Consider the following 21,595-nt stretch of genomic DNA (forward strand, 5'->3'; position numbering starts at 1 on the left):
ACTTGTCATTCAGTTATGTCTGTGACCAGGTACAGTAACAGACCAAAGGCTGGCTCCGGAACAAAAGCACCCATAAGTTAAGGACAACACTGCAGCCAACACAGAAATTAATCATCTGTCCAAAGAAAAGCAGTCACACTCTGACTAGGACAAAAAAAAACAGTGGAGTGTCATTAATGTTGGTAATGAGGAAGACACACCTTCCAAGCAAACTGCTTGGGTGGAGGCTGCCTCCACCCCTGAAAGAATGGTTGGTCCCGGACTCCCGCCCCCCCCCACACCCCCACCCGTAAATCTAAGAAACTGGACGGAACATAGGAGGCCACTGTTTCAGGCAGGAACCACGGGCGCCACAGGACCCTGTGCGCCGAGAGAAGGGAAACACCAGAGCAGAGCCCCGGGACAGCCGGCTTCCTGCCTGGGGGCATTTGCCAGCAGAACTGCAGTTTCCCTGTGCCAAGGAGGAAGAGGCAGCTGTTTCAAGTTGCAGAAACGTCTGGAATTTGCAAGCCAGGTGGCAGAAGGGTAGGCCCCAGAAGTTTCTGTAGGGATTTAGCAGAGGAGCGGGGGGTAGCTGTGGGCTCAAGAGAGACTCCAGAGGTCATGCCGGGGGTCACAGAGTTTCTGCCCAACCAGAATAAAACGATCTTCATAAGCACCTCAAATACTCCATTTAGACACCAGGAGGGCCATGCCTTAGTAATTAAGATCATACTCTAGAGTAAGAGCCACGTACCTGGACTTCATCTAAAATGGAAACCATTTTAGACGGATACACAGGTACCTAGAGTAGGAAGGTGGATAGTTACACAGGTAGATAGAGAGATACAGGACTGACCTGTCAGGAATCGCTTAGAAGAAAAAAGCTCAATCAATACCCTTTAGTCAAAACTCCCTATCATGTTATCTCCCACAGTATCCAACACAGTAAATAGTTATTATACAGGCAAAGAAGAAAAAGTGACCCATTATCAAGGAGAAAGAACACAGGCAATGGAAGTAGAGCCTGACATGATCCAGATTTAGGAATTAGAGATGAGAACTAGAAAACAACTATTATAAATTATGTCCAAGGACTTAAAGGAAAACCTGGTTATAACAAGGGAATTAGAATGGGTAATTTTAGGAGAGAAATGAGCACTATCAAAAGGAGCAATATGGGGGCGCCTGGGTGGCTTGGTCGGTTAAGAATCCGACTTCAGGGGCGTCGGGTGGCTCAGTCGGTTAAGCGTCCGACTTCAGCTCAGGTCACGATCTCACGGTCCGTGAGTTCGAGCCCCGCGTCAGGCTCTGTGCTGACAGCTCAGAGCCTGGAGCCTGTTTCAGATTCTGTGTCTCCCTCTCTCTCTGCCCCTCCCCTGTTCATGCTCTGTCTCTCTCTGTCTCAAAAATAAATACACATTAAAAAAAAAATAAATAAATAAATAAATAAATAAATAAATAAAAAGGAGCAATATGAAACATTCACTAGACAATTTTAGTACCAGAAAATTTCCACTGATCTCTTCCCAGATTCATCAACCCTTTTAGATTACAATCTGAAAAATAGAAGAAAAGGCAGAAAGAAATTGAAGAAAAAAAAAAAGCTTGAAGGTTCAGTGGGGCAATAATAAGGAATGAAACACATGTAATTGGCAGTCCTGGAAGAGGATGACAAAATAGGGAAGAAAAAAAATTTTTTTAAGTTTATTAATTTTTTTTTTTTTGAAAGAGAGAAAGCAGGGGAGGGGCACAGAGAGAGGGAGACAGAGAGAATCCCAAGCAGGCTCCACACTGACAGTGTAGAGCCTGATGCAGGGCTCAAACTCCCAAACTGTGAGATCGTGACCTGAGCCAAAATCAATAGTCAGACGCTTAACCAATTGAGCCACCCAGGCACCCTGGGAAGAAAACAATATTTGAAGAATAATGGCTGAAATTTTTCCAAGTCTGGTAGAAAATATTCATTTTCATACATAAGAATCTTAGCAAACCCCAAGAAGCATTAAAAAAAAAAAAAAAAGACTTTTCCCTAGGCACATCACAAACTGCTAAAAGCCAGAAAGTAAGACAAAGTCATGAAAGGAGCCAAGAAAAATAACACATTACACACACAGAAACAATCAAGTGATGCCGACATCCGAAACAATGGACACAAACAGTGGAACATCTATCGAGAGCTAACAGACTGGAAACAATAACTGAATTCTATAGGCAACACAAATGTACTTCAAACGATGACAGTGAAATTAAGACATCTTCAAATAAAGTCTGAGAATTTATCACCAGCCAAACGAAACTTTAAGAAATTATAAAAGAAAGTCTTCAACCTAAAGGGAACTGGTGCCAAACAGACAAAAACTCAGATGTACCATAAGGAATAAAGAGAAACCAAACTGGCAAAAAGGCAGGTAGACATAAAAGATTAAAAATCTCCTTTCAATTTATTTGAAAGACAACTGGCTGCTTAAAGCAAAAAATGGTAACACTCCATGGTATACGTAGAGGTGAAATACATTCACACCAATAGCACAGTGAATGAGGAAGAGTAGCAGAGTTTTTTTTTTTTTTAAATTTTTTTTTTTCAACGTTTATTTATTTTTGGGACAGAGAGAGACAGAGCATGAACGGGGGAGGGGCAGAGAGAGAGGGAGACACAGAATCGGAAACAGGCTCCAGGCTCTGAGCCATCAGCCCAGAGCCCGATGCGGGGCTCGAACTCACGGACCGCGAGATCGTGACCTGGCCGAAGTCGGACGCTTAACCGACTGCGCCACCCAGGCGCCCCAAGAGTAGCAGAGTTTTATGCTTGCATGTTTCTTACATTTTAGGTAAAGTAGTCCAACAGTAGGACTATACAGACAGTGACAAGCTAAGAAGCCTATTTGAATCCCTAAGTCAACACTAAAAACACAAGAGATACTGCTAAAAAGCCAATAAAGGAATCAAAATGGAATACTAAAATATATCTGATGAGGGGCACCTGGGTGGTGGCTCAGTCAGTTAAGCGTCGGACTTCAGCTCAGGTCGTGATCTCACGGTTTGTGAGTTCAGGCCCCGCGTCCGGCTCTGTGCTGACAGCTCAGGGCCTGGAGCCTGCTTACAATTCTGTGACTCCCTCTCTCTCTGCCCCTCCCCCCGACTCATGCTCTCTGTCTCTCAAAAAAAAAAAAAAAAAAATGGAATAAATGTTAAAAACAAAAAAATTAAAAGCCAGAAATTGTCACAACAGATTAATAAAGGACCGACCTAAGTTGCTGTGTAAAGGAGATATACTTTAAATATACGAACAGGTTGAAAGTGAAAAGGATAAAAAAGATATGCCATGCAAACAATGGGTACAATGAATGCGGTGTGGCTCTATTAATATAGACAACACAGACTTTGAGACAAGGAATATGACCAGAGATTAAAAGGAACATATCATAATGATAAAGTCAATTCACCACACCTAAATGTGTATGGATCAAATTATAGTTTCAACATATATGAGACAAAAACAGAACTACAGAGAAAAATCAGAAAACACACAATCATAGATCTCAACATCCTTTTCTCAGTAACTGATAAAAGTAGACCAAAAAAAAAAAAAAGAGTAAGGCTACAGAAGATGTGAACAACACTAGTAACCACCTTAATCTAACTGACGTTTGTGGAACACCACACCCAACAACTGCAGGACAGTTTTCTCAAGTACACGTTGGATATTTCTCAACATAGACCCTATATGCCGGGGCTGGTATATAAATCTCAATAAATGTCTAAACACAAAAATGTTCCACAGAATGTTCTCCGATATCAAAAAAATTAAATTAGAAATCACTAAGATAGCTCTAAAAACCCCAAATATTTGAGAATTAACAACATATTTCTAAATAGCTATGTGGCAAAGAAGACCCCATAAGAGAAATCAGAATTATTTTTAAATAAATGAAAGTGAAAATATACCACATTATAACCTGTAAAGATACAGGTAAGCAAGCCTTAGAGGAAACTTCTAGCTTTAAATGTTTTACATTAAAAGAAAGAAATGTATAAAATTGATGATCAAAGATTCTGACTGAGACCAAAGAAACAGGAACGAACGAACACACACACACACACACACACACACACACACACACACACACACCCCTCTGTTCATACCTCCAGAAGAGCATCTAGTGTAATCAAAGATCTGTGTGTTGCCCCCCACCCCCCGCCCTGGAACTACCGGCTCACTGAGTGCACAGACCCTGTCATATTCATTTACAATCAGCAGCATCATAAAAACAGCCACCTTTTAATGAGCACCTACTATAACCCAGACAATTGAATAGGAAATGATCTTGGGCACCTGAGTAAGCCCCACTTCTCTCTCTCTCTGCCCCTCCTGGGATTCTCTCTCTCTCTGTCCCTCGCTCACTTGCACCCTTTCTCTCAAAAAAAAAAAGGAAACAACCTTACAAAGGAAAAATTATCCCTTATTTTGCAGATGAGAAAATAAGCTGAGCATATTCATGCCTCACAGAGAACACTGTATTTTTTCTTCTAATGAAGCAAAATTACCACTCTTCTTCGTAATGTAGAAAACTGAAGTTTGTTTCTGATAAATTGTATGCATTATAGTTTAAAAACAGTTCATATCCGGTGTAGAGAAAAACAATGTACAAATTAATGTGTACTAATGCGTCATCATTCTGCTAATGTTTTGGTTCCACATTTCCTTAAGTTGACAGGTTATAAGAGGATACTATTTGGTTAAATTTGTTTCCCTTGTGAAAACAAAATAGTTCCACCATAAGAGCAATAGAAGGCAAACAAAAGAAACCACGATCAGTATTTGCAGTCTCAGTCTATCTTCTGGACCCAAGAATAGTATCATAATAAATCAAGAACTCCTAGTATCATTAAGAATTATAAAAGTCTATGGGGCGCCTGGGTGGCGCAGTCGGTTAAGCGTCCGACTTCAGCCAGGTCACGATCTCGCGGTGCGTGAGTTCGAGCCCCGCATCGGGCTCTGGGCTGATGGCTCAGAGCCTGGAGCCTGTTTCCAATTCTGTGTCTCCCTCTCTCTCTGCCCCTCCCCCGTTCATGCTCTGTCTCTCTCTGTCCCAAAAATAAATAAACGTTGAAAAAAAAAATTTTTAAAAGAATTATAAAAGTCTAGGGGCGCCTGGGTGGCGCAGTCGGTTAAGCGTCCGACTTCAGCCAGGTCACGATCTCGCGGTCCGTGAGTTCAAGACCCGCGTCGGGCTCTGGGCTGATGGCTCAGAGCCTGGAGCCTGTTTCCGATTCTGTGTCTCCCTCTCTCTCTGCCCCTCCCCCGTTCATGCTCTGCCTCTCTCTGTCCCAAAAATAAAGAAACGTTGAAAAAAAAAAAAAAAAGAATTATAAAAGTCTACCAATTTAAAAAAGGGAGACAAGGAATATGTGCAGGAAATTCACTATGGGAAACAAATGGCTAATGAAAATTTGCAAATACTCAAATTCATTCTGACTCAGACATGTAAATTAAAAGAACAGAGCAGTATAATTTTTCATCTAGAAACTGGAAGTGTGGCAAAGACAAAAAAAATAATAATAACCAGAACATCCAATCTTTGTCAAGGGTGTGGGGCCATCTCATTTCACCAGAGAGACTGTAAAGAGTTACCAACTCTGGAAGGAAATCTGGCATTCAAAAGCCTTGAGATGTATATACCCTGAAAAATTAAGGATGTCTCCAAAGGTTTCACTTTGGTCACATTCACTGACATCTGTTAATATAAACAACTGGAAAACCATCTAATTGGTTTGGTCACTACATCTGTTAATATAAACAACTGGAAAACCATCTAATTATCGGTTATGCTAGAATATGTGTGGCCATTAGAAACAACACTGCCAACTGCGGAATGCAAACTACATGTGAGCACGCATCTGTTTACAGCTGGTTCCTTCCCTGGGTGGGCGTGAAAATACATCTGGAGTGTAAGGCAACCGTATAATCTGGGCGAGAACATTAATTTTCATCAATTTTTTAAAAATAAGTCAAGGGGTGGGGTGCCTGGGTGGCTCAGTCAGTTAAGCATCTGCCTTCAGCTCAGGTCATGATCTCACTGTTCCTGAGTTCGAGACTCAAATTGGGCTCTGTGCTGTGTGTGCAGAGCCTGCTTCAGATCCTTTGTTCCCCTCTCTCTCTGCCCCTCACCCCCTGCTTATGCTGTCTCTCTCTCTCTCTCTCTCTCTCCCCCAAAAATAAGTAAATAAATACTTGAAAGGAAGGAAGGAAGGAAGCAAGGGAAGCAAGGGAGGGAAGGGAAGGGAGGAAGGATGGAGCAAGCGCGTGCCTGGGTAGCTCAGTCGGTTGAGCATGTGACTCTTAATTTCAGCTCAAATCACAATCTCACACTTCATGGGTTCCAACCCTGTATCAGGCTCTGCACTGACAGCATGGAGCCTGCTTGGGATTCTCTCCCTCTCTCTCCCTCTAAAGTAAATTTAAAAACTAAAAATAAAAAATTTAAAAAAACATAATAAATCAAGTAATATTCGTCATTCGTGTGAAAAATACAGTTTCTTCTTTCTCAATTATGTTCATCAGTACAAATGAAACACAAAACCCAAGTATGGACATCTAACTATCACTTCTCTAATTGTCCTTCAAAGCAGAAACTGTAGTTCACCTCCTCATGATACAGATTCCTCATCACCAACTTGACTCCTACCCAACGTCAATAATCCTCAGTACGTGTGGAGGACACTCTTCCAACCGACCGCCCCAAATGGCCAAGCCTTTGGAGTTTTGCATACGTCACAAATCCGTTCTGTTCCCCGCTGCCAGGCTTCCCTTCAGTGGACCATCTCACCAGTACCTACCGCTCTTTCCAAACTAGGATACAGCTTTGTAATGTTTTAAGGAAAAATCACAGTAAATTGGCTCTGAGGAGGAACCTAAAGGAATTGCAGAACAAAAAATCAAGTACTTGTATCACCTCTGTCGCATTTGGGGTTTACTTCCTGGTTCGTGGCCCTTCGGCAGAGCTGGGCCTACCAGGTGATGTGGTTTCCAGGTACACTGGGTATCACAACAAGCTAGTGCAAGGAGTATGCTGAGCTCATCTGAAGCAGAAGGTTCCCTGTGTTTTTCCAATATTGTTTCCTGGAGTTGCTTAGTATGCTGCCCCACCGACTTTCATGATGACATAATCTAGAGATTAAACTCCATTTCTGAGAGGAGGACCCAGGGATAGCCTAATATTCTCCGTCCCCATGAACCCATGGGGTTCTGTAGAAGAAAACAGATTCAAGGAAATGGAAACCAAAGTGCACACAAAATCAACAAGCTGCTGCTGTCTATAATCTGAGAGCTCCACTGCCTTTTATTTCTCTTCCTGCCTGGTTTTCCATGGCTGGCACACATACCAGCTCACCTATACAGAAAGCTCTCGGCAAGCCTTGGCATTTAGCTTTCTTTTAGCTCCACTGGCCTTTTCTTTTTCATTCGACCATGGTGACCTACTGGAGTCCAGAGGCCAGAAAGACACGTACAGACTTCACAAGACCTGAGCACAAGGGCCCCACTGTGGAACCCAAGAACCACTTGGGGGCCTGGGATATTTGCTCTGAGGTCAGACCGACTCCACATTCCCTGACTTCATCACCCCTAATGGCCATGAGTCCCCGAATGTGTAAGGCTATATTAATTATGGTAGTGTGTTCAAAGTGAGGTCACGTCCCCAGATAATGAAAGACTCCCCCCAACTCACACCCTTCCATCACCAATTTCTTGCTTTGAAAGAGAAGCGCCATGTGACTGGTTTCCTAAACAAGAGAGGAGAAGAGAGAGACAAGCAGCACAAAGAGTTGTGCCAAAGGTGAGCTGGTGGGGCAGCAGGAAGAAGTAACAATACAGTGAGCATGAAAAACCCAGTAACTAGGAGAGAAAGGAAAGCAAACACACACACACACACACACACACACACACACACACACACACACACAGTTACAAACACGCACTTTAGGGTTAGAGGAGAGACTATCTTAATGAGAAAATAAAAATGAAGTACATTCCCAATGGAAGAAAAAAATTCTATCAACTTTTAAAAATATCTTTTAATACACTTTTCTGTTTCTAAAAATTATAACAAAAAATGTGAGCATAGACCATCTTCTGAAAAGTGGCATGCTTAGTCTTAAAAATTTATACGTGAGGCCATACACTAGGTCTCTTTTTTTTTTAATTCGTTTTTAATGTTCATTTATTTCTGAGAGAGAGAGAGAGCATGAGCAGGGGAGAAGCAGACAGAGAGGGAGGCACAGAATCCGAAGCAGGCTCCAGGCTCTGAGCTGTCAGCACAGAGTCCGACGTGGGGCTTGAACCCACAAACCACAAGATCATGGCCCGAGCCCAAGTCAGACGCTTAACTGACTGAGCCACCCAGGCGCCCCCATATGCTAAGTCTTTTATGGCAACTATACTTAGAATTAGAACTCTTTTGTCTATAAAGAAGCTTCTAAATTTTGCTCATCATGTGCCTTCCTTCAGACCAAAAGTACAGGAGGGAAGTGATATGCCCTCTACAAACTCATCCATGGTGCATAATTTTACTGTCAAAATGAGAGTGTTTTACAAACAGGATTTTCCTTTTCTCTAATGTTTTATATTTATCAAAGTACAGAGCTTAAGGAAGTTGGATATACAGCACACCTAAGCAACACTGCACACTTCTGTAAGGTCACAAAACTAGTTGTATTACTCATTCACTCGTAAACACCATGCTCGAAGCTTTCAGGAAGGGAGTCAATCCGTGCAGGAGAAAGATGAGAGGAGATACGGTCTAAATCATGACTTTCACAGCATACATTTTGAAAACCAAACTTACTAAAAGCAGCAATGCCTTGTTATCTATCACCAGTACACACAAAGCGACTAATGGAAAAGTGCGCAGAGCAAGAAAATGCTCCCTCACAAAGCAACCCATCACACTCTCAACCCAATTCCACACTCTCCTACTCACTGGCAAGGGGTGTAACCAATAGCAGCCAGGTACCAACAGCTGCTAAGTCTCAGAGATACCAAAGAAAATAACCCGGTCAGTTCAACTAATGAGTCCCAGAGGGAGGAGAAGGGAGGAGACAAGGTCTTCAACACATAACCAAGACAGAGCTGCTTGCTCTGCACAGGGAACCAGAGAGGGGTACAGTCTTCTTTGAAATGCCTTCCTTTTCCTCCACAGGCAACTGAAAGTTTATCACCACTGCTGAGGATCAGGGTGAACTGTCATTGTTTCAATGAACACTGAGTAAATGTAGGACTTGCACCTGTTCAAAAAAAAAATGATGTTAACCTTGAAGACATTGTGTTAAGTGAAATAAGCCAGTCACTCATGGGCCCATCCTGCATGATTCCACTCACATGAGGTACCTAAGAAGTCAGTTTCCTGGAGACAGGAAGTAGAATGGTGGTCGCCAGGGGCTGGGGGGAGGGAAATGAGAAACTGATCTAATGGGTACGGAGTTTCAGTTTTATAAGAAGAAAAGAGTTCCAGAGGTGGACAGTGGTGATGTCTGCACAAGGATGTGAATGTACTTAAGGCCACTGACTTGTACACTCAAAAATGGTAAATGTGGTCGATTTTAAGTCATGTGTATTTGACCACAACTAAACATTTAAAAACCAAAATGAGGGGTGCCTGGGTGGCTCAGTCGGTTAAGCATCGCACTTTGGCTCAGGTCATGATCTCACGGATCGTGAGTTCAAGCCCTGTGTTGGGCTCTGCCCTGACAGCCAGAGCCTGGAGGCTGTCTCAGATTCTGTGTCTCCCTCTCTCTCTCTGCCTCTCTCCACCCCCCAAAAATAAGTAAAGCATAAAGATAAAAAATAAAAAATAAAAAACAAAATGAGGGGCACTAGCTGGCTCAGTCATTAGAGCATGTGACTCTTTTAACTTTATTTATTTATTTGGGGGGGGGGAGGGGAGGAGGGGTAGAGACACAATCCTAAGCAGGCTCTGAACTGTCAGCACAGAGCCAGACGTGGGGCTCAAACCCACAGAGCCCACGTGGGGCTCATGACCTGAGCTGAAACCAAGAGTCGAAAGCTTAACAGAGCCACCCAGGTGCCCCGCAGAGCATGTGACTCTTGATCTCAGGGTTGTGAGTTCAAGCCCACCTTGGGTACAGAGATTACTTAAAAATAAAAAAATCAATCAATCAAAAGTGATTACCTTTGAATACCTGGGAAAAACGTGGTCTAAAACCAAAACTCTAAACCTACAGAAATACCTTAAAATAACAAAGAAATAAAAACATTTTCAGAACATAAAAAAATCTTTTGGTAACTTTTTTTAACATTTATTTATTTTTGAGAGAGAAAGAGAGAGCACGTGAGTGAGGGAAGGAGGGAGGGGCAGACACAGAATCTGAAGCAGGTTCCAGGCTCCAAGCTGTCAGCACAGAGCCCGACGCAGGGCATGAACTCAAGAGCTGTGAGATCATGACCTGAGCTACAGTTGGACACTTCATGAACTGAGCCACCCAGACGCCCCAACCAACATCAAAATTTAAAAATTAAACTGGATTTTTAAAACTTAAGTATCAAGTCCTGTTTTTAGCATAAATCCCGGGGAAAGGAATGGAGACATTCATGCTGCCTGTTCACGTGCCAAGAAGGCTCCCCCTGCCTCGCCCACCCCACCCCCGGGCCATCTACCGCTGCGCTGCCCTGCCCTGCCCCTGCTGCCCTGCCCCTCGTTTCCTTCACCTTCTGGAGTACAATGATTCCTCAATTTTCCTAATGGTAAGAATCCCTGGGGCGCAGATTAAATATACAGATTTCCAGGGATTCTCTTAATCCTGAGGGAGTAGGTCTGGGGTTAAGCCCAGGTTGGAGAGTTTTTTGTTAAGCACAAAGATGACTCATAACAGAATTTAGTGACCCGCAGCCTAGCATATGTCTGCCTCACCCTTGATCTGCTTGGCAAGGAAGCTGAACAGGTATGTCGTCCAGGGGATCCTAACCGTGCCCTGCAGTGTTCACACAGCTCCCAGCTGCAAGGCCCATAAACATCCAGCTATTAAAAGCCGTGAGCAGACAGCTGCTCTGACAAATGGCTGAGTAACTGACAGGGGACCAGCCCCCACCTCTGCCATACGCAGCTACATGACTGGGCAAAATTATGTTTCCAGGCTCCAGATAACAGGCAGTGCAAGACTGATCCCTGAGAGAAGAAACACTCAAGAGGTAAACACTACCGCTGTCTTGGCTCTCAGCCGGGAGACCATTTTTCAACCGTGGCAGTGGGCTCAAGTCCAACAGTGCAGCAGCCCCACTGAGCTGAGGAGTCAGAGGTCAGATTCTTTGAGGATCAATGAAAGGGTCCCCAAAGTCCTGGGGCAGGGCGAGGAAGGGGTGCTGCTGGAAGGCCTTAGCTGAGGGATGGGCTACAAAGGCCCAGGTCGCCAGAGAGCTGATGCAAAGAATAGCAAGCAGAACACGGATACTCGAAGGTCAAGTTAGGGCACTGGAGTTCTTGCCCAGCCAGAGTGGAGAAACCTTCGTATCATGAACAAGGCTGGTATGCAGCTGACACACCAGAAAGAACAGGTCTCAGAATTAAAGACCACTCTGGAGCAGTGATTCTCAACTGGGGCAATTTTGGTCCTAATCCCCTGCCCCCAGGGGGCATCTGGCAACGTCTGAAGACCTTACTAGCTGTTACAACTAGAAAGATGCTGCTGACATCAAGTGGGTAGAGGCCACAGTTCCTGTTCAACATCCTACACGCATGAGCTTCCCTTCATTCCCCACCCAATAAAAAATTACACAGCCCTAAATGCAGTAATGAAGTTGAGAATCTCTTCCACAAAGCAGATTTGCTCTAGACTCATCCTAGAAAAGATACAGAGGCAAAAGAAAGAAAGAAAGAAAGAAAGAAAGAAAGAAAGAAAGAAAGAAAGAAAGAAAGAAAGAAAGAAAGAAAGAAAGAAAAGATACAGAGGCCTAACAAGGACCCACAAAGGACACAGAGCTTGAAGGTTGAGACCCACCAACTTGGAGACGCTTAAGAGAAAACACCATAGAATTTCCAAAAATGTAAGCTTAACAAAGCATAAATCAAGCCTACCCAAGTTCAAAGAGATCAGCCACTAAGTGACATATTAATGCAAAATTCAACATTCTCAAAGACTATCAGAATATAGACTTATACCGTAGCATTCATGATGTCCAATAAATCTTAAGTCTTAGACATGCAAAAAATAAAATAAACAAACAAAACAGGAAAATGTAACCCACAGGAAGAAGCAAAGCAGTCTTCATAATAAAAAGCAAAATATATAAATAAGAATAAAAACAAACCCAAGTTGACCCAGGCATTGGATTTTTTTTTTTAATTTTTTTTTCAACGTTTATTTATTTTTGGGACAGAGAGAGACAGAGCATGAATGGGGGAGGGGCAGAGAGAGAGGGAGACACAGAATCGGAAGCAGGCTCCAGGCTCTGAGCCGTCAGCACAGAGCCCGACGCGGGGCTCGAACCCACGGACCGCGAGATCGTGACCTGAGCTGAAGTCAGACGCTTAACTGCGCCACTCAGGCGCCCCATGGATTTTTTAAAATTTTATGTTTAAAGAGTTGAAGGGAAGTATGTTCAAAGAATTGAAAAGAAGTAGGAATAAACAGATTCTCCACAGAAAAACACAAACTCTAAAAAAGAGCTAAGTGGACGTTCTGTAACTGAAAAGTACAAAACTGGAAGGGAAAAAAAAAAAAAACTGGGCTTAGTGACAGTTTGAAGATAAAAGACAAAGTAGTCAGGTTGATCAATAGAAAACTACCCAATCTGAAGAACAGAGAGAAAAATTAAAAAGAAAGGGAAAAAAATGAGAACAGATCAGAAGAGAATATTTTAGGGGTGCTTGACTTAAGTCAGTTAAGTGTCCAACTTCAGCTCGGGTCATGATCTCATGGTTTGTGAGTTCAAGCCCCACATCAGGCTCTGCGCTGACAGGTCGGAGCCTGAAGCCTGCTTCAGGTTCTGTGTCTCCCTCTCCCTCTCTCTCTCTCTCTCTCTCTCTTCCTCCCCTGCTTGTGCTCACACTCTCTCTCTCTCTCTTTCAAAAACAATAAAATATTAAAAAAAAAAAAAAGAGGAGAAGGAGAGTATTTTAAAAGATATAATGGCCTTGGGGCACCTGGGTAGCTCAGTTGGTTAAGCATCCAACTTTGGCTCATGTCATGATCTCATGGTTTGTGAGTTCAAGCCCCAAATCGGGCTCTGCACTGACAGTATAGAGCCTGCGTGGGATTCTCTATCTCCTCTCTCTGCTCCTCCCCCACTCACACTTTCTCTCTCTCTCAAAATAAACTTAGAAAAAAAAAAAGATATAATCACCAAATATTTCTCAACTTTTTAAAAAAAAGAACCACATTAAAGATCAAAATGCTCAGCAAACCCCAAGAGGCATAAATACAAAGAAAATTACACCTAGGTAGCACTCTCCTGAAAAATCAATTAAAAAATAAAATAAAATGTTAAAGCCTGCCAGAGAAAACAGAAACAAGGAGGAAAACAAAGACACAAAAGAGGAATGACTCGCATCAGAAACAATGGAGGCCGGATGACAATGAACAATACCCTTAACATACTTAAAAGGGATAAAAGAACTATCAATCCAGAATACAATATCCAGCCAGCATATCCTTCAGAAACAAGGGAGAAAAACAGATTTTTAGATAAACAAAAACTGAGAATTCATCACTTGTAGACCTATTCTTAAGAAATGCTAAAGGATGTTTTTTTTCAGGTGGAAAAGAAATCCTACCAAATGGAAACTTGGCAGTGAAGGAACAAAAAGCAGTAGAATGGTAATTAGACAGATAAATAAAAATGATAGTTCCTTTTCTTTTAAATTCTGAAGAAATGAATATTTAAAGCATAAGTAACAACAGTGTATGGTGGTGAAGGTTAATTAATTACAACTCAATTTGAAATGCCAACAAAGCTAAAGAGAGACTTCAAAAGTCAGGATGCAGAAACTTCATGACTAAAGAGGAAAATGGACAACCTCTCACAGTTGAGAATGTTTAATCTCTTGCTCTCATTGTCTCTATTCAAAGATAACATAATTATCTATATAGACATCCTAATCAATCTACCCAAAAATTTACAATTAAATGGGGCTTAGCAAGGTCTCAGGAAACAAAGCAAAAAATGTGTGTGTGTGTGTGTGCGCGCGCGCGTGTGTGTGTAGTCAGTTGTACTTCTATATAAGAAGTGGAAAATGAAAATTAAAAATACCATTTATAATACCCAAAAAAAAAACCCATAAAATACTAAGGAATAAATTAAATGAAGGATCTAAAGACCTCAATACTGACAACTATAAGATATGGTCAAAAGAAGTTAAAGAACATCTAAATAAAGAGATATACCAAGGCGCCTGGGTGGCCCAGTTGGTTAAGCATTCGACTTCGGCTCAGGTCATGATCTCAGAGTTCGTGAGTTGGAGCCCCAGTCAGTCTCTGTGCTTGGAGCCTGCTTGAGATTCTGTGTCTCCCTCTTTCTCTGCCCCTCCCCTGCTCATACTCTGTCCTTGTCTCTCTCTCTCAAAAATAAATAATACACATTTTTAAAAAAATTTTTAAAGAGATATACCACACTCATGTTTTGGAAAACTAATATTTAGACACCCATTCTCTCTAAATGATCTACAAAATTTGGTGCAATTCCAATGTATATCCAAATAGCATCTTTTGACTCTAAAACCTCTATGAAAACACAAGACTTAGAATAACCAAAGTAACCAAAATAGAACAAGATGGGGGCTTACACTACTTGATTTCAAGATGTATTATAAAGCTACAGTAATCAAGAGAATTTCATTTTGGAGAAAGGATAGACCTATACATCAACAGAATAGAATAAGAATCCAGAAACAGATTCACATATAGTCATTTAATCTTTGACAAAGTTTCCAATTAAATTCAAAGAGCCAAAGGGTAATTTTTTCAATAAATTGTGCAGAAACTAAATATTTATATCAAAATTAAATAAAATTCAACCCCTACCTTACATTATATATAAAAATTAATACACTATGAATGCAAACCAAAATCTAAATCTAAAACCATAAAACACCCAGAATAAAACACAAAGGTTTCTCAGACAGAATATAAGCAACGATAACCATAAAAAAAAAAAAAACACACACAAAAACTGATAAACAGGATTTCATCAAAAACTTTCCATTCCTTAAAAGATATTATTAGGTAAATAAAAAAGCAAGCCACAGGTTGAAAGAAAATGTTGGCAATTTATACATCTGGCAAATGACTAGCCTCCTGCATATACAGAACTCACACAATTCATCAAGACGAAAACCCCACTATAAAAGAGAAGGGGCAAACGCTTGCATAGATACTTCACAGAAAAGATTCACGAACAGCAAAGAAGCACATAAAAAGATACTGAGCATCATTACTCAACAATGAAGTGAAGACCAAAACCATAATGAGATACTATTACACATACCCATGAATAACTAAAATTAAAAATACTGACAATACCAAGTCTTGGTGAGGATACACTGCTCTTCCCTAGCCAACTACAACACTGACAAATCGCCCCTAGAGATGAACTTTTCTTTCACAAAATGCACAGGTCCAACTCAAGTTTATATCCAAGGGGGAAAATGGAGGGGGAAATATGTTTAAAAGATTTTAAAGTGTTAAACAATGTAAGATGCATTACTACCTCATTCTAATTTTGTCAGAAGGTTACAAAGAGAAACAGAAATTCCAACCAAATATACTTCTTAGGAATGCTCTATTTCCATTAATACTGCAGTTTCACTATGACCGTATTCTCAGGACGCTAGCCCGTAGACATTTTCAGAAAGAAAATGTAACCACAGACTAATAGGCAAAATACTGGATTGAGCCATATGAAATTGCTGTTTATTAAGCCCTCAACAGTTGAATATCTGCAATCTCGTATTATCCAGCCTAAATATAAAGCAAAACGCAGGGTGTCTATACTGAAGCAAAATTAGCTTTAAGTAAAAACAAAACAAAGTTCTGTCTGAGAACTGTGGACATGACACCATGTGGCTGACATGCCGACTAACTTTGCACAGTGTAGAGAGTGAATTCAGGGGGAGGTGAACAGGTGGGGTGGACCCTTCCCTTCTCACAACCAGTACACTCTGCTGCACAGGGTTTTTGTTTTTTAACTCCAGCTCCATTTCTTGCAGACTCTGCTCAGGAGAAGTCAGCAAGCTGACTCTGCCTCTGGCCGGTCCCCTTCTACTTCCTTCTCAGAGTCTATAATAAAGTATGCCTGATGTCCTGACTGCTGATCTTACAATACGGCTGAGCTGGAGAAGGGTCTAGAAAGAAGAAGTAAAATGGTCAAGAGAAGAGGGTCTTAAGGGAAAAGATCAGAAGAAAGGGGAAGAGTCCACTGAGAAAGACTATGTGATCTAAGTAGTATAGATACAAGAAGCATGTCTTTTTCTCCAAATTACAGAATTCTAAAAACACAGCTATACCACTTAAATGACTAAAAATACACTTGGGGTAAGTAAAATTATTTCTCTACATAGAAGATTGCTCTACAGATGTCCCTCCCGTGAGATGCACTGCATAAATGTCAGTAGTCCACTCTCCTTATCCGTGGTAGGTGTGTGCTATAAAGTCACTGTGACCATGAATTGGTGAATACTAATTGCTCCTGGGAAAACACAGACTTGGGTTCCTGCCAGCCTTTGATAACATTTTTATCATCAATACACACATAACTGTATGTTGTGTGTTTCTGTTTAATGACACCGTATTTACTGTCCGTTGTGGACTCATTAACATTGGACTCACGCCAAAAGCACAACTCATACCTGAACCAAGCTTATCTAAGACAGGCATTTTCCTGCAGTATGTGCCACATTTTCTCTACAAGGCACATCACAGCCTTCATGTGCTCAGGAACATTAGACAGCACTTCCACACTCTATGTGAGGCGATGTTGAACAGCAAAATCACCAACAAAAAGGACAAAAGTGCAGAAAACAGGCACTAAATATAAATAGACTGTGAAAAGGTACTTATTTACAGTATGACAGCTAGTGACTCAAAATTTTAGCAACTGTGTGCATACCCACAAATGACCATGAAAGAGCTTCGAGTACTGATTTGGGGATTACATATAAATTTTAGCAAGTAGGCAAGTTTGCAAACTACGGGGTCTGTGAATAATGAGGATTGACTGTATATAAATTCTGGCAAGACAGATCCACGATAGAGGATAAAAGGAAACTAGGATATTTGCAGGGAATCAGCTCATCCTAGAAGTTCAAACGAAGAAAAATACTCTCTCACAAATCATCCTTTGGGGTAACTAAAAAAGTGAAGACAAGACTTTAGCCACAAGAAGAAATATGGTCAAACCGATCCAATTCTGTAAGAAGTCTGCACCAGGAAGCAAGTAGCAAAAAACAACATCCATGAACTCAAAAAGTGCCAGCTCTGGCTTTACCCGGCATTCAGAGCAAAACCAACCACCAACAGGGACACAAAGTCAAGAAACCCAGAGCCAATCGGACTAAAGATCTTCAGTAAAAACCTCTGTGCCATATGCATTTTGCAATACAAGAAACTCTCTGTACCACAGGCCAAGACCGTCTTGATTACTGAGACTCCCATCCTGCCCACCCCAGGACTACAGACCTATAACATTCAGGCTCACTTCCACCTGGGCCTGAAGCCAAGGTCAGGCTGGCAAATGAGAGATCCATCCCCACTAGTGACGGGGCTGGAGACTGTCCTCTGATCCGTGCACACCTCGTCTGAAGGTACCATCCTCCCCCCAGCCTGGCACCTACCCTCCTGTGTTCTCAGCTGAGGAAGTAGCCCCTAGATATTTGAAGCTGGACATGTCCTGCTTTTCTGTGTCTTGGCCAAGAACAAAGACGGTAAGTAAACCACTAGTCCCACCATAGAGGTAATAGCAATCCATGCTGGGAAAATGACTCGTGACTGGCAGGGACTTTCTAAAATGATGAAGTATAATGTTCAAAACACCACTAAGGTCAGGAACCTGTGTTCTTCACGCCAATCTGGTGACTTTACAAAAACACAGCCCGTGTTGCACAATCCCATGACTTGCTACAAAGTTCTGAAAAAAATGCCCTAGAAATTTGAGGAACCTCAACAGACCACCATGGGCTGTTTCTACAGACCACCAACTGGAAACACTAATCCAAGCAACATGTCATAGTTCATAAAAACTCCTCTTAATTTAATCAAATTTAAGAGAAAAATCAATGATCAAGTGGGAACGTAAAATGATGCGGCCACCGCAGAAGAGAGCACGGCAGTTCCTCAAAAAGATTAAGCCTATAGCCCAGCAATTCCACTTTTGGGAATGTACCGGAAAAAACTGCCAGTACAGACTTGAAGAGGTATTTGTAGACCCACGTTCACAGCAGCAGTATCCACAATCACCAAGAGATGGAGACAAATCTCCCAAATGCTGACAGATGAATGGGGAAACAAAATGTGGTACATCCATACAACGGAATAGTATCCAGCCTTAAAAAGGAGTAAAATTCTGACAATACGGATAAACCTTGACGGCATTACGCTATCTGACATAAGCCAGACACAAGATGACAAATACTGCATGAATCTACTTACAGGAGGTACCTAGACCAGGGGTTAGGGTTAGGGACAGGAAGTAAAAAGGTGATGGCTGTGGGGGAGGGGCCTGGGGAGTTCAGTGTTTAGTGTGTACAGAATTTCAGTCTGGGAAGATAAGTTCTGGAGATGAATAGTGGGGATGGCCACACAACAATGTGAATGTACTTAATGTCACATAAAAAGCTAAAATGGGAAGTTTTTATGTCATGCATATTTTACCACAATCAATCAATGCCTGCTCCTGAGCTCATACAACTCTTGATCTCGGGGTTGTGAATTTGAGCCCCACACTGGGTGTAGAGATTGCTTAAAAATAAAATCTTAAAAAAAAAAAAATCTCAAAGCTCCTAAAGAGTAATTGTACCAAAGCTGTGCAAAGGTAGACAAATGACAAGTCATTTATATATACGATACATCCCTCAACACCCTTCACTATTATAAACTATAGCCACTCTAGTGACAACACCCAACCTGGTGTTCTCCCAGGACGGGGATCAGGAGGTGGGGCCTGAGCCTAAGGCACAAATGTTCACAGAAGGCTTTCAGAGCTGCTGAAATGTCTATGTCTTCACCTAGCAGGATTCTAGAAATTGGTGTTTCCCACCTTTCTGGAATTTCAGGTTACGCCTACTGGTTTAACCCTCTTTGTAAGGGGACAATCCTTTTAGGATAATCAAGCCAGCAAATTAACACCTTTGAGAGATGTTTACATCCAGGTAAGCAAATGTGCCAGGTCAGATCGGATTTCCCAAAGGTAACCTTCCAAAGTTAGTGAGAAGAGGAAGAAAAACAGGTGAACGACAACTAACCTGCGCAGCAGAGCTCTGTTGGACTGAAATATCACCTCAAACCTGACTTCCATGTTTAAGGTTTTCACGGTAGAGCCCTAGTGGAATTTCCTATTTATTTATGGAAGCTAATAAGCATGACCTGGAAAAACAAAAATCTAGCTAATTTACAGAGAAATCGGACTATTCTTCTCCTAAATGGTACAATGGACTACAATGGAGTAACGGGGGGGTGGGGGGACAGCAACGAAGACCGATTGACTAGAGCAAAGACCCCTTGACTAGAGCATACAAGCACTACTACCATTTCCAGGTCACAGAAGAGGACCCAGAGTTTACATGTCATAACACGGGCAGTAAGAAGCCTCTGAGATTCACACAATTCCAAGATTAATAAGACTCTGCTCAAAGGAAGAACGTGGAGGAGACATCTTGCGTTTTGCCAAGGAAAGTATTCACAAGAAACAGAAGCTCTAAATAAGCAGCAACTAGGTAAAAGAAGCAATATTTTTTTTTAGTTTTTTTTAAATGTTTATTTATTTTTGAGAGAGACAGAAACAGAATGTGAGTGGGTTAGGGGCAGAGAGAGAGGGAGACACAGAATCCGAAGCAGGCTCCAGGCTCTGAGCTGTCAGCACAGAGCCCGACGCGGGGCTCGAACTCATGAACTGTGAGATCATGACCTGAGCCGAAGTTGGGACACTCAACCAACTGAGCCACCCAGGTGCCTCAAGAAGCAATATTTTTTAAATGTTTATTTATTTACTTTGAGAGAGGGAGAGAGCAAGCGGGGGAGGGACGGAGAGAGAGAATCCCAAGCAGGCTCCATGCTCAGCACAGGGGCCTACATGGGGCGCGATCATGCAACCCAACGTGATGAGATCATGACCTGAGCCAAAAATCAAGAGTTGGACACTTAACCGGCTGAGCCACCCAAGTGCCCCCAAGAAGCAATATTTTAAACGGTTTGGTTTTATCTTTCAATAAGGACTTAATATAAATTATATATATTGGGGTGCCTGGCTGGCTCAGTTGGAAGAACATGAGGGTCTTGATTTTGGGGTCATAAGTTCGAGTCCCATGTTGGGTGTAGAGATTACTTCAACCTCAAAAACTTCAAACAAAATTGTATATATTTAGGGTGTACAATGTCATATTTTGATATAGCTATACATTGGGAAATGAGAACTATAGTCAAGCTAATTAACATATCCATCACTTCGGTTATCATTGTGTGTGCGCGTGTGTGTGTGCGCGCGTGCGCGGTGGGAACACTTAAGATCTACTCTCTTAGCAAATTTCACGTATACAATACAGTTAAAATGAGGTGTTTGTGTTTTTATTTTTTCGTACTTACTTATTTTTGAGAGAACGCAAGCAGGGGAGGGGCAGAGAGAAGAGGACAGAGGATCTGTAGTGGGCTCTGTGTGGACAGGCTGACAGCAGCGAGCCCAATGTGGGGCTCGAACTCACCAACCGCAAGATCATGGCTTGACTTAACCTAAGCCGAGGTCAGAGATGCTGATGCTCCACCCACTCAGCCACCCCAGGTGCCCCTGTGGTTTTGTTTTTAAAGCCCAAGGCAAAGATATATCCGGGATCAAATTTGTGCAAAGCCCTTGAGCTCTTGTCACTGGTATGTCTGTGGCAGCTCCTTTGTAAAAACACCTGAGATCCTCACTCCCTTCATAATAGTGAAGATTATGGCATTTTCTGCATACAAAAACACTGAACACATCAAATCAGGTCCTGTCATTAAAACTGCTACACTAAAGGAGAAGAAAATACTGCATAAATAATTTGAATGGAAAGCAACATAAAGCACACGAAACTGTAAGTTCTCTCCAAAATTACTAAAAACAATGTAAAATTTAAAGTTTCATCCCAAACATCCAACTACTTTCTTTAATACTATTAAAAACAACCACAACTATGGAACATAGTGAATGTGCTTGGCATAGATTCTATTTATGTTTTTCTTTAATTAACACAATTAGACGGAACATGATTAAATAAATGGTTCATTTAAAAAATTATTCCCTGTCTCGGGGCGCCTGGGTGGCTCAGTCGGTTAAGCGTCTGACTTCAGCTCAGGTCATGATCTCACAGTTCGTGAGTTCGAGCCCCGCGTCGGGCTCTGTGCTGACAGCTCAGAGCCTGGAGCCTGTTTC

General features: G+C 41.9%; 1 protein-coding gene across 3 annotated transcripts in view; it reads right to left on the reverse strand.

Annotated features, from left to right (window-relative positions):
- The window catches only part of ABCC4 (ATP binding cassette subfamily C member 4), a 264,706-nt gene that overhangs the window by 183,717 nt on the left and 59,394 nt on the right, over positions 1-21,595 (reverse strand). Inside the window, exon 1 of one of the 3 annotated variants that reach the window (XM_047081094.1) lies at positions 17,820-17,891. The exons of the other annotated variants lie outside the window; for them this stretch is intronic. The gene's annotated coding sequence lies outside the window, so the exon portion shown is untranslated. Of the gene's footprint in view, positions 1-17,819; positions 17,892-21,595 lie in introns of those variants that run through there. 3 annotated transcript variants of the gene reach the window in all.

Source organism: Lynx rufus, unplaced genomic scaffold (assembly GCF_022079265.1).
Source record: "Lynx rufus isolate CCGP_SWC_20201006 ecotype Redwood Valley unplaced genomic scaffold, mLynRuf1.p SCAF_1, whole genome shotgun sequence".
Taxonomy (NCBI): Eukaryota; Metazoa; Chordata; class Mammalia; order Carnivora; family Felidae; genus Lynx; species Lynx rufus.